General features: G+C 37.3%; 1 protein-coding gene across 39 annotated transcripts in view; it reads left to right on the top strand.

Annotated features, from left to right (window-relative positions):
• The window catches only part of Robo2 (roundabout guidance receptor 2), a 1,571,587-nt gene that overhangs the window by 1,375,424 nt on the left and 169,832 nt on the right, over positions 1-26,331 (top strand).

Raw genomic sequence — 26,331 nt, 5'->3', positions numbered from 1 at the left:
GAAGCAGTAATATGGAGACCTTCTGACTCTGTTATGAAGGCAATTTTGTTGGAGGAGAAAGGGGAAAGTCTTTATTACCCAAGGTTCAAGAGAAAATAGAAATGAGAAATTAGAGATAGCAAGCATTGCTAGTTTTCTGTTGGCCACGGAACAAAAAGAGATTATCTGGAAAGGAACAATAACGTGGATTTAGTTTCATCTTAAGTGGGGTACATAAAAGCTTGCCAATAGACTTATGGCTGTGGGAGTCACATAAGACACAACAGAGAAGGAAAAAATGCTCCGGGAAAATGTTTGACTTGAGTTGAGGACTACAGCTAGACACAGACGAAGGGAGATGTTGCACAAGGTAGACAGTGGCCCGTGAGTCAGAGGTCTATCTGTGGTCTTTGTCATCTCCACCTCACAATGTGTTTGTTTGTTTGGTTCTTTTTCCCTCACAGTCACATTTCCCCCCTTTAAATAGGAACACTAGTGTACATTGTTTAGTAGAACAGTGAAATGTGTTGAAAGGGAACAGATTTCCAGACAGGGCTGAGGTCTCAGCTAATCTTTTACATGTGGCTCCTTTTATAACCAGTTTGTACAAATAAAGAGTCCCTTCTCCAGTCTGATTTAATGGAACAATGAAGATGTGTTTGCTCATGGACCCCACCCTTGCATTCTGGGTGCTCCTTTTCTGGTGGGACAAGCTCAGAGGTGCATCGACTGTATTTTCTAGATAAAAATCAAGACCGGTCATCCCATTTGCAGTCTTCTAATGAGAGAGAATCTTTAGCACCAAGGCCATCTAGGAATGTGCACAGCATGTGTTTTGCATTACTGTAATTAGCGTCAGATGTTTCAAAGTGCTGATTTAGAGAAACAAACAGTGGTGGAGCGGAGTGAAGACTGAACATTCGGCTTTGCCGTACACTGCTTTGCCTTACATGTACAGGATACAAAGTTAAGCTTCAAAACTGCTGACAGCGCATGAGACAGGGAAGTTCAGTCTGGGCAGGTAAATGAAGGCCTCCCTTAAATGAAAAATTCTCACAAGCAACCTGGGCAGTGTCCTGGCAATGTTAAGGATGGCATAAGAATGTAGGTGTTTTAAAATGATGAATTTGGCTGGTGTGTGTAAGAGACTAGCCATGTTAAAGAACAAGAACTATTAGCTGCCCCGTGCCGGTGGCTGGAGAAGTCTAATCAGAATGTGCCAAGAGCAGCAGCTCTTAAGAGTCAAGGTAGATCGTGTTTGGTTTGGGAGAGGAAAAAAGGGATTTGACAGTCACTGAATAACAGAAGAAAATGGAGCCATCCATGTGGGAGTCGCGGAGTTCTGTTTGTAGTAAAATATACCCTTTATTATCATTTACTGATAGACAGCCTCATGCTGATCCCAATGCTGTTGGTCAGGAACGAAGCATATGAGCTTTGGAAGTGCATGTTCAGGGGGAGGTCAGCTGAGGCAGTTGGGAGAGGGGGTTTGTTCCTTTGGCATCTTCTCTTTATGGTAAGGGACACTGAGTGTCTCACCTAAACCTAAAAGAAAAAGAAAATAGAAAAGAGGGAAGATTAAGGACAATTAAAATGATACAATTAAAATAAAATGATGCTGAGTGTTGACAACATTAATATATAGTTAAGAAAAATACTTCTCAATCTTTGAAGTGCTAGGTAACATTGGTTTTTGTACAAAGTAATTTCTAGGGGGGAGGTATGAGTAATGAAGACTCTTTTCTTTTGTTGCTGTTGCTTTCTGTTTTGGATACAAGGTAACATTGGACTAATTACTTGACAAAGAAAATGTCCTAATCAAAATTCAGAAAGTTTTTTTTGAGGGGACCAACATGACAATGTGCTGTTGAAAGATGGTTGACAGTATTGAACAGACTTCTTCCGTAGATATTTCAAACAGAAATGTCCATTTGAAAATACTTTGGAGCATAATTTTATGATATTTTAGAATGTCAGTAACCCATACATACTAAATGAATCAAGATCCTACTGGACTAAGTTATTAATTAAACACCATTGTCACCAATGTGTATTTGACCAACCAACAAGGGACCTATTTATTTGTTCCCCTCTGGTGGATCAAGACATTATGAAATTAAAGTAGAGTAAATAAATGCTTTCATGAACTAAAAGAAAATTCAGAGGGAATCAAAGGATTCTGGCAGAGGTTGGCCCACACAGACACAGGAATGAGAAAGAGAACTTTTTTTTTACAGAGACAGAATACAGGAGAAAGAAAGAAAGAACCAGTACTTTGTTTCATGTGGCTTTCATAAAACACACACACACACACACACACACACACACACACACACACACCCCTAAAATGTTAAGCTGTATGCCTGTAAATAGAAATTACCCACTCTCCAAAGTCAGTACTTCCTTATGGAAGGATTGGAAAAGCAATCCCATGCATGAAAAACATTACACTAATGTTTCGTCTGTATTGAAAGGGAAATTATTTTGTCCCAAATCATAAACTTTTATTTATACTTTCTGGAAAACTCTACTCTAAAAATCTTATATCATGTCAGTTTACAGAAATAAACTGGCCAAAGTTATAGAATATTAATAAATGTTGTTAATAATGACTATTATGTGTAGAACACAGAAAGGTATTTCCCTGCATATCTCATTTATTTATCTACCTTAATAGAGATACATGAATGACATTGGTAGAGATGTGAAAATCAAGGCTTAAAAACCTCAGTGAACATCAGTATCTGCATATTCCCATGTGATAAGCAGGGTAATTTCCAGAAAAATTGAACATGGGATCCTGGCTTTTCATAAAGATTTAAAAAATACAAAGGCATAACTAGTAAAATTATGCTATAGAAAGATTCATGGAAAATTGAGCTCTGATTTTCAAGCACTTTAATTTCCGGTATATTGTCTCTGCCTCCTTTAGCAAAATTCTTTATGCAGCATAAAGATCTTATGTGTCTATTAAATGTGACAATAAAAATAAAAGATAAATTCGTATGGCTTTGAGCATTGGAGATTTAAACTTTGAGATACAGTAGAATTTACTACAAAGTGTTATTATACATAAATTAATATTTGATCAAAAGCAAATAAACCCCAATAAGTTCTATAACAGCAGTTTTCAAATTGAGAGTTGCGACCCCACAGTGGTAGCGTAATATGTGTCCTGAATATTGGACATTTGCATTAGGATTCATAAAATAGCAATTAGATATTTATCTTAGGATTCACAAGAGCAGGAAAACTACAGTTATAAAGTAGCAACGAATTTGGTTTTGATGGTCACCACACATGAGGTACTGTACGGAAGAGTGGCAGCATTAAGAGAGTTGAGAACCAATGCTCTAGAAGGTGACTTTATTCTCATACTGCTGAAGCACGAAGGCTTTGATTCAACTTGTCAAGGAAGTGGCTCTCGGCAAACATACCCTGTGGCATTCCTGAGAATGGGCTTCAGAAACCTAGGGTTAGGGTTGGCTACAAATATGTTTACCCTGTAAGCCGTCTTGCCAGACCTACCAAACTCATACTTTCCGAAAGTATGTCTTGGAAAATAGGTGACTCATTCTAACTTTCAAACAGGGATGTTGGATTGTTCTATAATAGTAAACACTAAGAATTTTTCGTCTGAGTTTAAATAATATTTCCCAAAACTTTTCCTTGAACTTTAACTTTGTGTTAAATGACTGTATTAAAGATGTATTAAAGAGAGAGGATTATGAAATGAATGTGTGACTCTACTCTACAGTCATTCCATACATTACTACTCCAATGAAGGTTTTGTATTTGTAAATATATATATATACATATATATATATATAAGCTGTTTTTAAAAAATGAAATATGTGTTTGGTGAACCCATCATCTATTGGTAAATTGTTCAATTGTTCATGATAAGCTTGAATATATCTATCCATATGTTATATGTTCTTGGGTCTCATAAAATAATAAAATATCAGTGTATTTTGGTGCCGTCTCCTGCTATTCAAAAGGAAGCTTGTTTTCATACTCAGTGGGTCTGACTTTACCAACTGGGCCAAATTTCCTGGGCATCCATCCTTCTGGGAGTGGCTGCTCTCTTTACTCCCCACTTAGCATCTGTACCACTGGGAAACGTTCAACAGAATGAAGCCACCTGCTACCCTAATGGTTTCAGCCAAGCAGACAGGGCTGAAGCCTTCCCAAATGTGGAGTCTGTCACTCCGATTCTGTCTCTCAAAGGGGATCAAACTTGTCCTACATTCATAGAAAAAACTATATGTCAGTAGTTACCTCCTGTGGTGTCTGAAGTTCCTCTCAGCTGACCGGGTCTATGGAATTGGACACAGACAGTTTGGAGACATAAATGAGAAAATAAAGCATTCAGGAATATTTTCCTTTATCACATTATGGGGTTGAACTTTCTACAATGAGCTCACTTAGGCACATTTTCTCCGCATTGACAATTTGCTGTAACATGTGATTATATGTACTTGCAACCCTACTAATTATACATTCAAATCTACAACAGTTTCCAACTCATCCCTTTTTCCCAGCTCGTTCTCTCTGAAACCCTTTAAAATTGTTTGAAATCAGGACCGAGAACCATGTAAGAACAACATCACACTGGGAGAATGAAAACCTTTCCCCATGGCTTTCTCTTCAGGCATGCTCTGACACCCAGTCATTCTTCAATTTGTTTCCTGTGATTGTTTATGGATGAAAAGTATTTACAAATACTCTCAAAGACTCTTTTAAGATAATCTCAGGATATCTAGTTTTAAAACTATCAATTTTATATGAATTTGATATATATGAATTTTTTGTATTGGTTTTTCTACCAATGATTTCACCCTGATAAGCATCAGAGAAGTTTTGTTTCTACTGTTTTGCCACTCTGACTATTTGTAGAATTCTTTTTTCACTCAAAATCCTTTAATACATAAAATTCTTGTTTCTGGGAATGCTCCCAGTGAAATAAATACAGTTAAAAATCCCCTTAGAAAGAAGTTAACAGAAGTAGATTAAAAGAGAACACAGTCAGAATTATAAAAAAAAATACAGGATAGGATATAGTAATTCACAGATTCTCTTATTTTCAATCCATAGATTGATTTTTTTTAGTGCAGAAGTAAGTATATAGTCCTTAAGTAATTTTGCTTAAAGAATGTAGTCTGTCATTCCAAATGCTATCTCGCACAATGCACTGCAATTAACTTGACTCCTCTAATTTGAAGTTCATCAAAATTTATTCAAATGAATTAGAAATAATAAGAAAAATTCGATTCATGTGCTGATGTGCGTTTTTACGCTAATGGACTTTCTGCTTTATTCTCTTCTGGTAAGTTTGAATGCTGAGACAGCACCATGGAGTATGCCAACCTTGGCATATTAGTCATGAAGCCATTCACCTAATTGCAGTGCCATTTGACTGCATAAGCAGCCTGAGGACTTCATGGAGCTGATATCACCTGGAGGAGAAACCAAGTCAGTGGAGAAAGGGACAAAAGGATAACTGAGTTTGTTGACATTTTTCATATTTAATTTCCCTATTTTATATCTTTACTTTATATAATATAGCTTTTGCTCTTTAAAGTCTCTGCTTCACAATGGACATGATTGCTAAGAAACCATTGATAGCTGCTATGTGACTTCCTGCCCTACATGAGAGTACAGCTTGGTTATCTTTGCACTCTATGTGGCTCCTGTCGCAAATTGTTGTAAATGGTGACCGTCCCATACACAGTGACGTGTAAGGATGTCTAGGGATCATTCTTTTCCACCATTGCAATTTTATAAAACAGACTCAACTCAGGGACAATGACACAAAGAATGGTTAAACGAGAACTGCATTAAGAGCATAGATTTTAGAGTTAGTATCTAAATATTTTTGCATAAAACACAAAATTAATAGATCAATTTGCATCTAATGACTCCTTGTAGTCAAAATGCTCTACCTTTATCGCTTACAGCAGCACCATTGCCTGGGTGGATACAGTGGTTCGCACCTAGGTTTTATGGATGTGTCAGCCTGCATTTATATAATTACATGACTTTTTCTGAGAGCATAGAATGCTGAGGAAATAATGCACCTCTTTTTCTGAACACTCAAGTACCTTTGAATAAAGCACTCTGCTGGGGCTCGGAGATACGATATAGTACTGAGAGGCAATCATTTGGCCTTTTATGTAAATTACTATTTTTCATTATTTACCAATTCCCAATTGTCCCATATACCATGTTAGTATATTCTCCATGGCAGACAAGGCCGGGTAGTCCAGGAGTTAAATGCTGTTAAAAGGCAGACGTTTTCAGATTAGAAGTGGTGCATTGCTCTGCAGATATAAATAAATGATGTTCCAATTCTCACTGCTTATTAGACAAAACCCACTAAAGAAAATAATAGATATGTAAATGAGAGTCTGATGCTTTTAACTAGCATATGAGTGAGACGCTTTAAAAGAAGTTACTATTTGAGAGGCTGAGGAGATTGGCAGTCGGTATTGAAGAGAAGTAGCTGACCTTCTAGAGACGTGGGTTCAGATTCCAACACTCAAGTCCAGGGGCTCACAGTCTCTTTAAACTCCAGCTCCAGGAGATCCTGTACCATCTTTCGGACTCCATAGGGGCTAACACACACCTGTTCTTACACACAACGCATGCTCAGACATTAATAAAAATAAAGCTTAAAATATCACTATTTGGTTCCTAAGATTAAATTCAGAAGCATTTTAAGGCACTAAATGAGATACCATGTTGCATAATTATTAAGTAGTGGGTATTATTAGTTCTTAATATCTAGTTCTTATTTATTAGGTGTCTTCTGTGTTCACTTTAATGTCATGCTTAATAGTAAGAACTCAACAATCATGGCATACGTGTAAAAGAAAGAACAATAAGTGTAAGCAAGCCTTACACCTGGTATGGTGGCTCATGCCTGAAGTCCAGGTACTGCAGTGGCAGAGGCAGAAGGATAACCTTAAGTTCGAGGCTACCCTGAACTATATATAGACCTGCATTCTAGGTCAGTCAGGAGGGTGGGTAGTAACACCTTATTTCAAATAGCAAAACAAAAATCAAGGGAGAGATTTCAAACACTTCTAGTGTTTATGTATTAAGGTAAATATCTAATATTTATAAGATAGTATTTGTAAAATAATAGTTTCAAAATACAATTTAAGTAATATGATAAAATCTACAACATTGCCATGAATTTGACAGACGTAGTATGCAGTTTTATAATATTTTCACCTAGCATCTTTTACATGTTCAAATCTATACCTTAGTTTAGCCAAATGCTTGTCTAGACTAGTCTGAATAGAATGATTTCCTCTGCTAGTTCTCACTGGGAGCCCTATATGAACTTGGTGTTTTCCTTGATAGTCACAGAAAGTTCAGGGAGTGTGCTACTCTGTGTCTTTTACATTTAAAGCTTTCACTATATGGCTTTCTTTATGGTGAGAACTTACATACCCTTAAATTCACTCTAGTGTTATATGAAAAATAATTCCTCCAGGAGAGTGGCCATTGCTTCTCTCTATTGGAGCATCGCCAGACTCCCATGTGTTTTCTCCTGAAAACATGGGACCATTGTTAATAAGCAGTGTAGCAAGTATGTGTTCTACTCATGTTGTTCCTGTAGTGTGGTAGGCATTTATGAATTATCCAGCTCAAATCTCAGACTACCCCAAAATGAGCCCCTTGTTATATCTATATTACAAATGAAAGTATTGATGCAAGCTGTGCGAGCTCAAACATTTGCTTATATCCAAACAGCTCCTAAGACACACAGCTAAACCTTGGCTCCAGTTCAGAAGAAATCGAGATTGCAAACATTGATGGGGTGGGATGAATGATTCAGGAGAAAGGGGATCCCAAGAGCGGGGATAGAGACTCTGGCTATCCCGTGGAGTGCAAAGCCTTTTCCTCTCCCTTGAAGAAAGAGAAAGAGGTAGAAGAGAGCACGCCATTAATTCATAAAATGTAATTTTCCCAAGTGCAAGGCTCGCAATTTCTGCACCTGCTACGCTGCTGACTCATCTCACCTGAATCATTCAGTCAGCTTCATTGTGTTTGCAAAGATTGCTAATTGCCTCACCAGAACAATTTAAACTACCGATAAGGGAGGCAATCAATCATTAGAGATATTGTTAATAGGAGAAGTCCTTTTGACTATTCAGCTCACATTGATCCTTCATAGGAAAGATTAGTTTCATATTCTATTTTTAAGCTTACAGGCAATGATAAGTCACTTCCTTTTGTAGAGTTGAGCTGACCTGATTTTTTTTCCTTACCAAAAAAAAGACATTTATCTTCTCATTGAATTCTCACTGTGATATCTTCTTCCAGGAACAGAAAAATATTGTGACTTACCAAGAAAGCACAACAAGACAAATTGTACCTTTAGCAAAAGTCATTGCAGTGGCGCTCTGAGGTGGGGCGGCTTCAGTGGCGTTATGGCAGTATCAGGGCGGGAGCGATTGCTCAGTCTGCAAAGTGCTTACTGTGCAAAGATGATAACATGAGTTCAGTCCCTGGCACCTATGACCCAGGCGTGGGAGGCATAGCCGAAAAGATTCCTAGATCTTGCTAATCTGTGAGCTTCAGTTTGAATGAAAGAATCTGTCTTTAAAAAAAAAGTAGGTGAAAAGCAATGAAAGTGCATCTAGATGGTGAACTCTGGCCTCCACGAGCACACCAACGCACGCACGCACGCACGCAAGCACGCACGCACACACACCACCCAAATCTTCAACAGACGTTAACACTTCTGGTCTAGGAATTTGTAGTTCTTCTCTTTCCTTTTCAAGTATGTGATGTATGTGATTTTCTTTTACTGCGGTCCATGGACGGTAGCATAAACACTGGTGATTTGTGGTCTGTAACAGTGGAAATTCTTTATATTTGAGGCCTTTTGTTAGAGCTCAGCTGCTAGGTTAGTTTTAATGTTCATGTGAATGTACACGGAACAACGCTCAGTTTCCGTCCCTTTTACTTTGTTTATGTTTGGGGTCTTTGTTAGGCAAAATTCTTATCAGAAGAAATTCTTTAGTATATGATCACCTTGTTCTATTGGAATAGAATTATATTGCATAATACATATATGTGTTGTTTCAAGAAGGTTGAAAGTGAACATTTTCACAAGAGCAGTGTAGTTAGGGTTTTACTGCTATGAAGAGACACCATGACCAAGGCACCTCCTATAAAGGAAAACATTTACTTGGGGCTGGCTTACAGTATCAGAGGCTTAGTCCATTATCATCATGGGAGAAAGCACGGCAGTGTCCAGGCAGACCTGGTGTTGGAGGAGCAGCTGAGAACTGTATACTTAATTTTTGAGCAGCAAGAAAGAGACCAGGTAGCGGGAGGTGACACTAATGCCACACTGGGCAGAGCACAGGAGACCTCAAATCCCACCACACACAATGACACACTTCCCCCAACAAGGTCACACCCACTGCAACAAGGCAACACTTCCTAGTGCCAATCCCCATGGGCCAAGCATTCAAATACAGGAGACCATGAGGACCATACCTATTCAACCCACTACAAATACTGTGAGAACCATATATTTTGTGTCAAAACTTCTAGCTGCTGAAGAGAAAGCCAGAAGCACAATATAGGACTTGATTTGGTTTAGATTGTACCTCAATGAATAATAAAAGTTGTAGTGGTTAAGAAATTTTTATCTACAACAGACTTTGTTTGCACACTCTGTAAACATTAAAATAAACATCTGTTTTGGAGCTTTAACTTGGCACAGAGCAAAGTGGCTGTTGATATTCAAAGTCTGAATTTAAGTAGATAACTGACTGTCCTTGCCTGAGGGAAGATGGAGGGGAAACTGTTGAAATACTAATCCTGAAGGTGACATCATATTAGGGTATGGGTGGGACTTTTCTCAGGAGTTGATTAGGAAAGAGTCAGCAATCTGTGGTTGATGCCATAAAAAAGACTCGTCAGTGATGAAAGGGGGCAGCCTTGTTGACTTCAGCCCTGGCCAGGACCAGAGAAAGTGTTGATCAGCAATAAATTTAAGGAAGTTAATTTAAGGTTTTTGGAAATCCCAGGCCAGACTCTCAGTCATAAGGAACAGAGCACTGAATGGTGCCCTGAACACTCTTCATTAGAGGAGAAGGCTAGAAAGACTGTCTGAGGGGCTGGGTCTTCACAAATATGCTAGCCTCTTGGTCTTAGATTTACTAAAGTTTTGAGATGGTAGAAAAGAATTTTTTTTCTTAACTTATATAGCATCCGGTGTTTTGATGTAGTATTCCAAGTTAAGATACACATATGCATCAGTTCTTCTGAATTTTCTAGATTAAGTCGATTACTTCAGAACACTGTCAGACATGGATGTTCTGAAGCACCCTATGGTTCAACCATGGTTTTGTAATTAGAGTCCCAGTGAACTTCTTCACCCTTTTCCTGATTAGGAACCTTTCATGGAAACAAATCCTGATGTCCTATGGTGTTTGTCAGCATCGCGGAAGTTAAACTGTTTACACTGTCAGCTTGTCTAGCTTTGGGGTAAATTTCAAATTAGAATCGCTCATCAATACACTCACAAACGCCTGAAAAGATTTGTGACCTAATGTGGCATGGCTCAGGTACATGCTGCTTGGCTGTGAAGGAGATGACGATGGCCAAATGAAGGTGGCATGAGGGATAATCTGCAAAGTGACTCCTGGAATTTGATTGACAATGGAAGTTAAAGAGTGTCTCAATAATTTATATTCTGAAAAAGCCTTTATAAATATATAAGAAAAGAAAGGTATCCACTCACCCAGTAATATTTAATGAAGAAAATATACTTCTGAAGCAAAGATCAACATTCTGTATGGTACACAAGATAGTTCTATAATTAATTGTATAAGTGCCCCATAGTTGAAAATAGATGTAAATAAGTATTGATTTCTGCTAAATGAAACATCTCTCTTTAGCTTTTAGTGACGACCCCACTGAACAATTTTCCTGAAGTGCTTCTCTCCTAGGAGGCTGGTCCCTACCAAATAGAAACTCTTATATTTCTACCTGGCATTCCTAGAACCTAGCTTCATCTTTGGCCCATACTCTTCAATAACTGTGGCTGCAGTTAAAGAGTCAGCAATCTGTGGTTGGTGCCATAAAAAAGATGGCTCGTCAATGATGAAAGGGGGCAGCCTTGTTGACTTCAGCCCTGGCCAGGACCAGAGAAAGTGTTGATCAGCAATAAATTTAAGGAAGTTAATTTTAGGTTTTTTGAAATCCCAGGCCAGACTCTCAGTCGTAAGGAAGTCTAGGAGGAAGATTCAACAACAAAAGTACATTTGCGACTCTGGTATTTTACCATCTCCAAGGTGAAAAGTCCAGCCATCTTGTATACAGGGACATGGTGATATTCAAATCCGGGGACTGTGGATAAAGGTGAAAAGAATTGTCTAAGACATTGATGTAGCTGCAAAAAATTTAGAAAATGTAGCAAGACAATCTTTTGTATGTTACACAATACATGTTCCATGTATGTTTGGAATAAACTTTGCAGGATGTGTTTATATTCATGCTACAATAATAAAGCCAGTAAGAATAAAACCAAAGTTTATTAGCACCACAAGGGCTTCTGTATGTGTACTGGTCCAATGGATTATAATGACAGTTTATATGCAGGCTTTTTAAATACACTTGTATTCATATTTTGCCCGAGTAATGCAGAATATCATTTGTGAATTGACTAGGATCCCAAAATTCATTTGTATACAATTGTATAAAACCCGAAAACAGGGGCTGGGGATTTAGCTCAGTGGTAGAGCGCTTACCTAGGAAGCGCAAGGCCCTGGGTTCGGTCCCCAGCTCCGAAAAAAAGAACCAAAAAAAAAAAAACCCGAAAACAGGTTTTCCAAGGAATCCGTGTTAAAAGTGGTTCTTAGTTACCCTCTCAATGGTATACAAAGTTATCTATCTCAGCAAACCAAAGTCTATGGGCGAATAAAATGTGAGTTTAGAGTTTCGCAAACCTCACCCACTGCTGATTTTGTAAGAAAAAAAAGTGTTCTTGTCACAAGCATTTGCTTATGCATTAGCGTGTTCACTGAGGCTGATTTCAAATCACCATGGAAATATAAAGTAAACAAACAACAAAAAACCCAAGTGTTTTACAACACAGAGCTTCTGCTCTATAAAACTAAGCTTTTTACAGAAAAAGGTGACTTATTCTTCAGTAGTTCTTGTGGGCCACAAATGGAGTGACTTATGGGGACGTGCATGAAGAGTTTTGGTGGGGCTCACGCTGGAAGATACATCTTAGCCTCTCACACTTTTTATGCTATCTCCATGTCACATATCAAGCCAAAGGTGACTGCAGCAACTTGCCTCCTTCAGGACAGGCTGGGATCTGATGCATGAGGGCCTCTGTTTTGGCAAATATATTGGAAAATGGAGGACCTTCAGCTTTACTTGGAGACATCACCTCCCTATGAGCTCTGTGTTGACCTATGCTCAAATCCTAGACATGAGTTGAAGGTCAAAGGATTTAGAGGGAAGGAAAACCTGATGTAATTATCTTAAATCTTCACGATAAAACATACTTTCAAAAAAGTTAAAGTCTTTTATTGCAGCCAAGAGTCAATGACACAAAATAGAAGAGAAAAATACATTTAAACAGGTAGAAATAGTATTGCTGACCTACTTGGACTTTTGAAATATTTTAATACTTGGTACAACGTATATGAGTGAATGCACATTACTTAAGAAGATTAATCTGTACTGTGCTTTACTGTGTCACTGCTAAGTGCCACTTATGTGGTGCTTACTGTGGAGCAGGCAAGATGGTCGACACTCTCTGTGCCACGCTCTGACGATTTCCCTCTTTCTGTGATGATGATTCTTCCGTCTACTGTCTTTCTCCTAATCTGTGAGTAATTGGGTTTCTCCATGCCTAGCTATGCTGTCTCTTAATCACTTGGCTGTTTTATCTCACTTGAAAAACCACAGCTACCACATTGCTTCAAATGTATAATTTTCCCTTGAACCCTCCTTCGGACCTTCAGGTCTGTATTTCAATCTGGCGACTTGACAACATCTCTACTCGTGCAGGCTCCTCTTATCTGCTCGCTCCATCAGAGCATCTTTGCAAATGCATCTGCCTTTCAGGAGATTCTCAGTCCAACGACTCTTGTGACAATCTCATTTCTGCTTTTTCTCTTATCGTCCTTATTTAATCACTGAGTCCAGGGTGTCCTTTCCTAAACACCATTGCAGATCCATTTCCTCTTTGTTGATTATGTGACAGCATCCCAATCAATGTCACCAGATCTCTTCCTTAGAATATCAAATGTCTTGTTACATAGTCTGTCCAGGGCCATTCTCAGCCTTCCTTACACTGAACTAATTGGAGTTATTTCCTAACCTATTTGGTAATCTGCAAGACCCAGAATGACCACAGTGCAGCTCTCCCTTTGCCCTTTCTTCTTCCTTTTGAATGATGTTCCTGTGTTTGAACATGTTCCTTTCACTAAGCAGTCTGTTTCTTTATCCTTGGATAATTCTTGAATTCCTTATCTGCAGAATTCAACTAAGTTCCTATATATCATGTGTTTCAGGTGAGCCTGACAAGGCAAGAAGCCCAAACTTCTCCTGTCATGATTGTAGCCAAACAAAACAAACAAAAAACAAGTATGCAGAAAATCTGTTAGTCCTACTAGGAAGAAAAGAACTATTGTTTAATGGAGGTCTATATTTACTTAAATAATCTTCATTCTGACAGTCCTTTTGTCACTATGACATGTGACAAATAAAACTTAGAATTAGGCAAGAGACAGTTTCTAAGCAACTTTATATGTATAAAAACTTCACTCAATATTATTTAATGATTTTAGAATAGGCCTGGCCATTTTCTCAAAATAATTGAGTAAATCTATGTGTTCAACAAAATAAATTATAAATTAATGTATTATGTATGTTATGTTAATTTTTCTTCTTGTACTGGACACTATATGATATAATAATTGCAAGCTTTGTTGTTTCATATTAAGAAAGTAATATAATAAAAATGCCCTTTTGTATGTTGTACTAAGAAATGTAAAAAGAAACTATTTCTCTGGAAAAATTTATATTTTAAGAAATCCATGTTCTAGATATGATTCTGAATTAAGACAATCTCCAAAGAGTTTCCCACACAAGTTCTGCCTCTCAAGCTCTATTCCCATGCTAACTAGCCAGAGAACAGATACTAATTATACTCAGAATTGTTAGTGCATCCGTTTAGCACTTTTGATCTACTAAAAAAATGAAAGTAAACTAAGCAAGAACCAGTCTCAACACCAAAGGGATGGCATATTGATCCTCCATGACACTGCTTTGTCTACACAGCAGTGGGTACATACAACTCAGTGCTCTGAAGAATCAAGCAGGGGAGACACAGGCCTTGAGAGAAAACAAAGTAGCCAAGATTAAGGGAGACCATGAAAGGAACCTAGCTTAAAGCTTTCCTGGTAGGCATTCATCAAGAAATTCTATAATCAAATGTGCAAAAACACCATCACTTAAATATTTAATGGGGGAAAAACTACCTTCGGGTCTTTGGGAGACTCTGAGGAAATTAACACTCATCTCTGTAAGAAGGACTTCTTAGGGAATTTAAAAAATGAAGACATAGTATGAACTCAGTCTTTCTCTCATTTCACATAGGAAGTCTTCTGTGTTGTAGGTTTAGTTCCAATTCTCTCCCTGTTTTAAATACTTAACAAAACTCAAGTATCCCAAGGTCCACATTTCTCTGAAACCTGCCTCTTGGCCATGTTCGCAATTCAGTGGTTAACCTATGTGATCCTGTAGGAGCAAAGTTTATGTTTGTTTTTAGATCGTTTTCTGATTTGGATTTGAATAATCATACGTTCTCTCCAATTAAACCTAATATTTAACATGTTATCCCGATTAGCTATTGTGATATAATGACTTCTTCTTTCATTGGGTTGAACCCTTTTCAGATAGAGTAGATTGGTTAGTTCATAATTAGATTAGTTTCTTACAAATGTTCACACTTGAGTCCTGGTTTTCATTTTCTTTCACTGCCTTGAGCATAGTGTATATACACAGGTTTGGGTTTTACTCTCAGGATAATATTTCCCTGCAGTCCTGCCTTGTGTAGGGAGGTAAGGTGTGTGCTTTAAATTCTAGTTATGGTTCTACCATTTCAGTTTTGTATCATTTGCAGGCTTCCTTACACTTCAGATTTAATACTTAGATGTATCATGCTGAGCTGATGAGAGGTTGTGAGACTGGGGAAATATTTTCTGGCATAATCACAAAATAGTAATTCATCAGGTTGTCAGCTTTTCCACTTTGTGGAATAAAAATTAGCAAGCTATATTAAAATATATGCATGTGAAGAAATCCTTTTATATAACCATATTTCTGGCATTAGGATATCAGAGGAAACTAATTGTGGCATTAGAGTGTGGAATTTTCTTTCTTTGTTTTTCCTTTTGCTCCAGGTTTTATTTTTCTGGGACTTGTTATGTTTTAGGAGGAAAACTAAGTGTCAGCCTATGTCAACATTGCTACTGTAAAAATAGTCTCTTTTATGAATTATTCAAGTTAGCATGTCTTTGGGGGATTTTTGAGTATTCTAATATGGTCAGATGTGACCTTCTGCAATGAGATGAAAGGAATAGAAACTAATTTATGAATAGAAATACTGGATTAAAGTTATATTTAAAAATCACAGGTTAAAAATATTTTCTACATACACATAAACACACAAACACACACATAAACACACATAAACACACACACACACGAACAAACAGAGAGAAAGAGAGAGAGAGAGAGAGAGAGTATGGATGTTGGTTTTGATTCGAAAACACTTGGCATTGTTATTTCAATATGTAATTATATGAATAGCAAAGAATCTACAGTGACTTATGTCCAGAGGCAACATCTGACAGCGAAAAAGCACAGTATCTCTGAGGAAAATGTTCTGCCCATTCAGGCTTTGTTTATACAACTGAGTTCATTGATAATAGAAGTGAAACCTTGAAAATAGAGGCTTAGGCAGTTGTACACACATGGTTTTCTCTTCTGTGTTGTGTGTACCTTACCTAACTCAGGCCTACAAAAGGATCCTTAGCAGGCAACTGTATGTAGCAGAAGACAACATGCTTCTGAACACTTAGCAAATTCAAACCTTGTCATTTATAATTCTTTCATGAACGGTGTTTCTTTCTAAACCATTGAAGTAGCACTGTCTATGCAATACCGTGAACTCAACTCATCATTCACTCACTCAACAGTGAAATTAACATCTAGTAGTGTATTAATTTTTCAAAAATTTCAAATTTTCACTCAAAATATGTTACAAAAAGAATTTGTACCACACGAAATAAGCTCAAAATGTTTGTGTTTTATAATAAAAAACCTGGATTTGGGGACTGTAATTTCTATGTACCTCAGATTGTGTATTTATAATCTTTAGTAGTATTTGAAGGAATAAGTTATTTAAATAGAATTAGTGATAAGGTACATAATATTTATCACATTCTCTACAAGTTAACACATTTTAAGAATCTTTTAAATCTAATTTTTGATTGTTTCTTATTTGTGCTTACTGATAAAACATTTTTAGAGAGCTGGTATATATTTTAAGTTTACTAAGTGAAATGAAACTAGAAATGTCATTTATTATGTCATTCAATAAAATTTAGGAATAAACTTTAAAATGAATATTGATGTTGCAATGAAGTTGTGAATTAGTAATTAATTGCTTCCTCCAATTTCTTCCTGGAAAAAAAAGGAAAAGGAAGAAAGAAAAACAAAACAAATAAGGGGTATAGTTAAAGATAACAGGCTTATGTGAATGAGCCTTATGGTCTGCCCTGGACCAGTTAATTTTTATTCTGAATATATAAATACTTTCAGGCCAATGTTGAATTAGTCCTCAGTCCACTTACTGTAGTATGAAAAGCTAGTATCCTAAGTACAATATTTCTGTTGAGTGCTAATGAACTATGTTTCATAACAACTTAAAACATCTTTGGCTTTAAATTTATGGTGCATATGTACTTTGAAATACACAATATTAACTTTGGCTTTATTAATTAACTTTTCTGTTTCAGATTTGAGCTCACTCAAAATATCTCTTTCTTCCTTTGTATACTCAGTTTTAGAGATAAATCATATGGCCAAACTCAGGAATATGCTTCTCTTCTTCCTGCCTGTTCTCCACTCTCTTTTCTCTGATGGCTTTTTTTCCATTTTTTTCTCCCCTCTCTCAGTCTCTTTACCTTTCTAAATAAGGATATCAAAGGGCAATATGTAAGCTCACAACTGATCAAATTGAGAAGAATAAGTGTTTATGAATGCATTGGCTATAAATAAGACATCTAACCCACACTTACACGTGTTCACAAGTGCACAAACACACACACACACACACACACACACACACACACACACACACACTGTGGTTCAGGGACCTTAGGAACTCGTGGAAAAGAGGATGGGAAGATTATAAGAGACAGAGCTCAGAGACGAACTCAGTATCTTCTGGACATGACAAGACCTATATAAGAGCAAGCCAATTCCCCAGCAGATATGCACAGTTGTCATTTTTTGTTTGTAATGACAGGAGATGCCTTTGCCATTTGCTAAGCTGAACCAGGAGGGCACACTTTTCCAGTCCACAAATCTCAATTGCTTTACTTTTCTCCATTATTCACATGGCATTTTCTTCTTTCTTTCTTTCCCTTTCTCTCTCTCTTTCTTTATTTTTAGAAAACTTAAAATTAGAAAGTAACTTGTGTGATGCTCCAGGTTGAGACCTCTCTTGCATATTGATGATATAGTCTGCTGCTTTTTGTCATGTAGCCCTTGTAAGGTTTGTTGGTAGATGACCAATACATTACAGACACATAGGTTCTGACTTCCAACAACATTAGCTCTCTGCTAATAGTTCAAAGAAACATAATAAATGATTACTTTTTGGTTAATTGATAGGAAACTTTTGAAATGAACACTAAGATTATTAATTACTTGCAGTGAATTTAAAATGTGATACTTAATAACTTTCACATATGTTTAATTCAATTGGATATAAGCTAAAACATTGTAGTCTTGCAAAGATACCCTCTTCCAAATATTGTAGTCCTTTGAGCTTAAATCTTAAAAATACATATAACAATGACACTATGATATCAAACTGATTTTTTTATTTTACAAATTCTCAAATGTGAAAATAAGGAGAATATTGCAATAGAATAACAAGAATCTAATCTTTATTTTTTCAAAGATTTATTTAATATATATAAGTACACTGTCGCTGTCTTAAAACACACCAGAAGAGTATGTTTCAAAACATCAGATCTCATTACAGATGGTTGAAACCCACCATGTGATTGCTGGGATTTGAATTCAAGACCTCTGGAAGAGCAGTCAGTGCTCTTAACCACTGAGCCATCTCTCCAGCCTGAATCTATTCTTTATAACAGCTTTGAACAGCTTTTATATTTGGTTTATCATACATATGTACTTTGAAATTCACCAGTGAATACTTCTGTTTAAATACATTGGCTTTTCTTTTTTAGATTTGAGCTGAGTTAAATGATTATTGAAACTACAAAGAGTTTTATATTTCATGGTTAAAGATTTCCTGAAATACAGACATTTCTTGGTCATTTTTTAAAAAGAAAGATGTGCTCTTCATAGAATTGTCTAATTATACTGTCCTGAAAAGGACTAGTATTTCTTAACAATGACCAGTCATTTTTGCAAATTCTTAGCATCAAGGAGAGCTTTTATTTTAAATAAGCAAACTATGAATTCCATTTGAAGCTGTGCCTGATGCACTGCATAGATGAAATAATTACAAGGATGACATGCAGTAATTGGGTCTGGAACCCCAATTACCCTGAGGCATTGACTCTTCTAGACTTATGCCTTTACTCACTTTCCTAGAGAAAGAAATCCACCACACCTCGCTTTGAATTCAAGAATTCTACTCCTCTCCCCAGTACAGAGCCTGCAAGAAATCATTGAATTATTTGCTAATTGTGAGCAAAATTTGTATTGATTTTTTTTTTGTCTCTCTCTCTACCTAATGTTAATGGCACCATTCTTCAGGTCACTGAGTACTTTCCAGCACCATCTAATTGTTGCAGATTCACTTGCTTAGATGAAATTGTGACATCAAAGTTTCAAATACAGATGCAAGCGTAGCTAATGTGACTGCACAGGCCGTTCTTCAGCTTTTCCTGCACACTGCCTCACTTCATACGGTAACGGCTTACAATGTATACCATGTAGTTTGAAACCAATAATGATTCAAAAATATATTAATGATATCGAAATATAACTATTTTTGCCCTATTTAAATGCTGAGCATAATCCTCCCGGTATGATACCACAAAAATGCAAGGGAAAAAATGGCTGCCTATCCATGTTTAAACTCAACTTTATGAATGTAGGTATTCAAAGCTTACATGTTATTTTTAGCAAAGTGAGTGTTTCCAAGGTATCATAATTTCTATAACACGCTAGCAAGGGTATTTTAAATTGAAGATGTCTGACAGTTCTCTGCACTGATACACCAAATGTTTGCTCTATGAGTTTTATTGAATTTATTGAAATAAAGCTGTGGAAAACAAACACCAAAAACCAAAAACAAGAATCTTTCACATGCACACTGTAGGATTTTACATGGGAAATTTCATTCCTCTCACGGCCCCTAAATAGTTGTTAAACCAATGTACCTCATCTTTGACATCTGTTTGAGCAGAATGAATCTATTTTGAATCCCCAAATCACTTTCCCTGTGACAGAATGCAGTCAATGAAGCAAAATTGTTGGGGGACATTAAGAAGTGAAAACAAGCCAATCAGCTGCTATTTAATTTCCTGGAGAGTCAAGTTTAAGGAAGAATGACATCAGAGTCTGATAAAGGAAAGCCTACTTATAGACGACCACTATTTAGAGGATATTGTTTCCAGTATACTGAGTCACTCGATACTGCATTCCACAATGTTTCATGACAAAGGCCAATAGTTAGAAGATGCTTTATAAACTGCTAGGTGGTTCATGAGTGTGCTCCCTATGCATAGCAATAAGGCAGAATGAGTAGGGCTGAGCACTGTGCATTCATTTGCTGGTATTTCATTTCTATGTGTTATGGTTTCAAAGTGTTTGCTAGTTTGTTTGTTTGTGCTTTTGTTTTGTTTTGTTTCCACACACAAACATCTCCCCAAGGGAATTTGTGCTTCAACCTTGACACCCTGTGGGCCAGTTAAGAGGTGGAGTTATTGAAAGATTTGTGTACGGGAGTGTGAGCTTACAAAAGATTGAACTTGTTCTTATGGGACACCCTCAGTTAGTTGGTATCCACTGTTGGTTTGTTTTAAGAGAATTGTTATAAAAGTGAACAACTGGCTGTACCCAGCTTCTTTGGCTTCCTCTTTGGTGATGTTTTCCTTGCATAGGAACTTACCATCATGGTGCCATCTACCTAGAGCCTTTAGCAGAACCAAGCTGATGCTGATGCCAAGGTTCTGAGCATCTTCAGATAGCATTTTCAAGAACAGTTCCAAATCTACTCCAACTGAACTCAAGTTCAAATGTTGAGGCTGCAAAAAAAGACAAACAATACACCATGGGAGAGAACAGCCAGTTCTTAGGTTTGTTTTCTCCCATCCGCTAATAACTAAGAGGGTCTTCTTCTTCTTCTTCTTCTTCTTCTTCTTCTTCTTCTTCTTCTTCTTCTTCTTCTTCTTCTTCTTCTTCTTCTTCTTCTCCTCCTCCTCCTCCTCCTCCTCCTCCTCCTCCTCCTTCTCCTCCTTCTCCTTCTCCTTCCTCTCCCTCTCCCTCTCCTTCCTTCTCCTTCTCCTTCTCCTTTTTCTCCTTCTCCTTCTTTCTCCTTCTCCTTCTCCTTTTCTCCTTCTCCTTCTCCTCTTCTCCTCTTCTCCTTCTCCTTCTCCTTCTCCTTCTCCTTCTCCTCCTCCTCCTCCTCCTCCTCCTCCTCCTCCTCCTCCTCCTCCTCCTCCTCCTCCTCCTCCTCTTCCTCCTCCTCCTTCTTCTTCTTCTTCTTCTTCTTCTTCTTCTTCTTCTTCTTCTTCTTCTTCTTCTTCACTAGTGAGTGTTAGATGGCTATTCCATGAACATTAGGGAAACTTTAAAGACTGAAAGGTTCATGTGTTTAGAGAATCTCATGCAGTAACCCAGGTTGGCCTGAAACTCAGAATGTATGCTACCCTTTCTCAGACTGCCATGTGCTGGGATTATAAACCACCATACTTGGCTAAAATTATAGCTTTTATGCAGTTTTAAACTTATTACCCTGGGTTTCTGTCCATATGTATGTATTATGTATATGTGTACATACCTCTGTGGGTGTAGGTCTATATATAAATCTGTGTATGGATGAGGGATGTGAACATGTTAATCCTGTTCTATACTCCTGAACTACATCTACAGCCCTGATAATGAACTTTTAATTATTCCCTCTGCTTGATGTTCCCCCATACAATGTGTGTGAGTTCAGGGACAAAGTTGCTTACCACCAAAACTAATGCTCTGGATTAGATTCCTAGGACCTCCATGATGGAAGAAGGGAATTGATTCTCCCATATGCTCTTCAGACTGCCACTCACACACAATTACAGTCATGCAGACACACACACACACACACAGAGACAGAGAGAGACACACACAGAGAGAGACACACACAGAGAGAGACAGACAGAGAGAGACAGACAGAGAGAGGGAGAGAGAGAGACTCTGATGACAAAATATAATGCTAAGTTTTACAGACTTCTAGTTATCGAATGAACGTTAAACCCACAAAGCCTGCCTGCATCTTAGAATGGTTTCCTGAACAAATCTCCCACCCCCACCCTTAGAGGCTCTAGGTCAGGTATTTCATTCCAGCAACATAAATGAAAGGAGAGCAGGTAGACAGATACGCAGTGCTCTGGAGGGACAGTGCAATGCACTGTCATTTTGGAGTTTGAGATACATTCCAGATATGTTCCCTATTTAGCCTAACATGTTAATTTTAATCATAAATGGGTCCCCTTTTGGTTGAGTTTTATTCAACAAAGAGAAGAAAGGAATCTGTGTCGTTTATTCAAATCTCTACCTAGCCATGTTAGAGTTTGCTGAGAAATGACTCATAAAGCCAACCATTTTATGCACCAGGTGACAGGCTTTGACAGAGACAGCCCTGCAGGTTTTGCAATATGGTACATTTTCAATGCTTCAACTGTGTGAGTAGGTGTGCGTCGAACGACTTCCACGTGCTTAGCTTGCAAAATCCCGGTTTATTTATACAAAATTATCCAAGCGAAAAAAGTGGTGAGTCTCACAGGGAACGGTCGATCCTTGGCGGGGTGTGGGGGATCACCTAGCGTTTTATTACCAGGAGAACGGGGCTGTATTAACAGCACCGCAGAAGTCTTTGTGAGAAGCATTAAATAAAAATAGTGAACCTCATTGTTTTCTGTTTTGGCTGTTTCAACTCTGGGTAAGATGAAAGTTAGAAAGCCCCTATGAACAGAAAAAGAAAACAGTAAAAACCATTCTGAGACTTCTTTGTGAGCCTGAGTCTTTAGCTCGTCCCTTTGACTCATACCTGACTGTGACTATTGAGAAATTCTCTTTATGCACTGTCCTGTGGGAGACTTCTCAATGCGTGTGTTAGAAAGTTTGCAGTTTCTTATCTAGACGTGAGTATCCATTGGTTAAACTGTTTAAATCTCTGTTCGGTTTTCTGTGACTAAGATGTGGCACTTCCTCCTTACCACTAACAAAACATAGGAACACTACTTTTTACACTCCCAGAAGTCACTTTCTAGTAAGGCCTGTAAAAAGTGGGTGGTTTCTCAGCCAGCGTCCTAGACTTTCATGGGTAAGATATAGGACGTCTGTAAATTTCCTTTCTGAAACTCAAAATCATTCATCCACAGAGCTGACACAGTTATTAGATATTTATTTTTTCCTCCTTAGATACAATTAGCATATATTTTAAAAGAATAGCTTTAAGTTTCTTGTGCCTATGACTTTTGATTTGTGAATAGAAGGACTGCAGGTTGTGTAGAATACTTCTAAAGTCTACGCTCTTCAAAATACTGGAGATGTGCCTGTGATATTAATAAGCTAAAACAAGGTAAAGCACAGGCAGGGAAGGCAAATCTCATCTCTTTATCCTATATTTAAATCCAGTTATGAATACAGTCATAGACAGGTAAGCCTAGGCACAAGAGAACGAAAATGAAGCTGTAATCAAAAGGCGGAGTCGGACATTTCCTTTTAACTCATAGACCATACACACTTGCATTCCTGTCTTCAGAATGTTGCAAACAAAAACAAAACAAAAAAATACAACAGGGTCCTGTATTCTTGGATTCAGGACTTCATCCTAAGCTGCTATTATAACTACGACTCAAAATGGGATGTGCACAATATTTATTAAATAAAGAAGTGAGAAAATAATTACAGGATTCCGTGCTTCGAAACTTAAAATATTCTACCACATTAGTCACTCTGGCATATTTAAATTCCTTCTCATTCTATCCCACCCATGCTTTCCTTTTAGAGTTTCCCTTTCCTCTCTCCTATACAGCCCCAATTAAAATAAAATAAAACCCCACTGAGTTAAGCTTTAAGAAAGAAAGAAATTTTAATTAGGCAAAATGATACTAAACAACCCAGTAATTTGAATCATTCACAAAATATCATATTTCTTTGTTGCAATTAGAAGAGTAAGCCATTTTGCTCTATATGACACCCGAGGATACACTGGATAACAGGTGTTAAATATCATTTCATTTTTCTTTCAAAATCATTATTTTGTAGAAATTTAGCCCCACCCCCTTAGAAGGTATCACTAAATTTTGATTAGTTAGTCATACTTAATGTTTCAACTGTGTATCCTGATGATACAGAATATGTCTCTGGTAAAACAGACAACGTGCTTCTTCCTAGGGTATACTTCTTAGCAGCAGAATGAGGAATAAATCACATACCAAGTAGACATTTCTGTGCTTCACTGTTCCCATTTGAAAAGCGACAATATAACAACATGGACCTTTAGAGATTGTTGGGGTACGGGTGAGAATTGAGGTGAGTAGGTATGCAGGGTGGGTATGTGTGTGCCGTGGTATGTTTGGAGGTCAGAAGACAGCTTGGCCGAGGCCTTCTCTCCTTCCTCCTTTATATGAGCTCTGTGGATGGATCTCGCCATCCCTGGAATTAATGTTTAACTCATGGCATTCTGCCCATAAGGCAAGAATTTTCTGTTGCTTTCTCCTCAATGCATCAAAAGCCACTTTCAAAAAAAAAAAGCAAACAACTCAGCTGAGTATTTAATATTATTTCCAGAAATAAAATTGAAGGGCAACAGACGTACCACACACGTTCACAGCAGTTTGTTTTTGGCTTGGACTGAGAATCAGTACTTTAGCTCAGAAGCTCTGCCGTGTCCTTGGAAAACATAATTTAATTTTGTGTCCCCCATTATTCCTTGCTACTAACATTTCTGAAACACATCTGTAGCTTAGACATTGAAGACATATAATATAGATAGACTGATGTGCATACATATCATAGTTAATATTACCACTTAGACAATTTTATTACCAAGAAGTCTTATGGATAATGTACCTTATCTTCTTGTTTCTCTAAGATGATTTAGCATTTTACCGGTTAAAACTGCTCAAAGTTTGGAAAGAAATACTTCTGAACTTAAAATATTATACATACCCTAGCAAAATCTACTCCCTGTCATCTGTCACACAGTGAATATCTGCTGAGCACCTTCCTCATCCCTGTGTTTAATTTTAATGGTGGATCATTCAATGTATCCCAGGGTCCCCTCATATAATGGGATGACCTAGTAATCACAGATGTGTGGCCTAACATTCTTTGATTATAATCTCAATTGTATGCCATCCCCACAAATTAATTGCACTCTATATTCAGCATTGATCGATTTTTTTGCATTGTTGTTTTATTTCTATTAAAGGATATATTAGAAAGAATTGCAGATAACTTATTCTACTATTGATGAATATTAATTGAGTTTTAAGTAATTATATATGTCCTACTATCACAGGGTCATTATAGTGAAGAATGCAAACTGTAATTGCTATTCTAAATTAATTTTGAAATTTATTTAATACTCTCCATTACTTCTTCAAATTAATAAATGTTTCATTTTAGTCATTTAGTCAGTACGTTTCACTAGACATCTAGATCCTAGATACCAAATATAATGTTGTATTTGCCACTATTTCTTAGGGTCTTTTGGAGTGCATGATGTCATGGGATGGTTCTTTAATGATCGTTTTGATTAATTTTGAGTAATTATTTACTCACATCAAAGGTTAAAACCAAACTGACCTTTCTGTAACTTTCGTGAAGAGGATAGCAGTCACTCGAAGGTCGATTGGGAACACCTTAAGTATCTCACCAAAGCATTCCGTTCTTTTGTACTGTTTATCCAACCAGCATATTTGATCTGGATCCTCCCTCCCTTCCTTTCCAAGGGTAGAACTAGATTCGCTCCCCTCATAAAAATAACACAAAATGAAGAGGAGAAGGAGGAGGAAGGGTTAGCGGAGGAGGAGGAGGAGGAGGAATGTAAAAAATCTTAATTTGGTCTTTCAAATAATGTAATTGCAGAATACAGTCCCTTGTATGATATAAATATCTACTAGTACATTCCTTTTGTGTTTTTAACCTTGTCTATCACATTGATGTGTGTGTCCACTTGTCCTCTCTTGCTTACCAATATAAACATAATTGTCTTGGAGAGAGAAGGTAAGCATTTAATTTGGGTTTTTGCCTTTGTATTTTCCTGGCTTTGGCATTGCTAAATGTAGCTGTCTCTGGCCAACACCATCGCTTTCCATATTTGTCCATTGTCATCACATGGGTCATGATCCTAGGTTAAACCACAAACTTCCTTACAATTAAGCCTCTTGATTTCAAGCCAGGAGACAAGGACCTTGATTTTTGACTCATTCCAATACCTACTGCAGCAGGAAACTATAAATATTTAATTTCCTATTTACTCTATGACACTGTTCCAAACATGTTATTGCTTTGTCTCTATGGAGAAGTATTTTCATCCATAGTATATCTGATTTCTAACGTTTCACAGCATCAAAATATAACAGGCATTTCCTTTTTATTGTAATTATTTATATTACTTTTAAAATATTACATTTTACTCCAATCATTTGCAGTGGATGTTCATGTACTGTTAATATGCTGAATGGAGAGGGATATCCTTCATCAGAGTTGGGCCAGTTACCTTCTCTTGATCAGATGCGCATTCTTAAACCCTGACTCCATAAGTAACTACAGTGGAAGGGGAAGCCCTGGGTCCTGCTAAGTCTGAAC

This window comes from Rattus norvegicus, chromosome 11 (genome assembly GCF_021556685.1).
Source record: "Rattus norvegicus strain SHRSP/BbbUtx chromosome 11, alternate assembly SHRSP_T2T, whole genome shotgun sequence".
Classification (NCBI taxonomy): Eukaryota; Metazoa; Chordata; class Mammalia; order Rodentia; family Muridae; genus Rattus; species Rattus norvegicus.
Note: the sequence above shows the minus strand (reverse complement) of the source record. Positions and strands in the feature narration are given on the sequence as shown.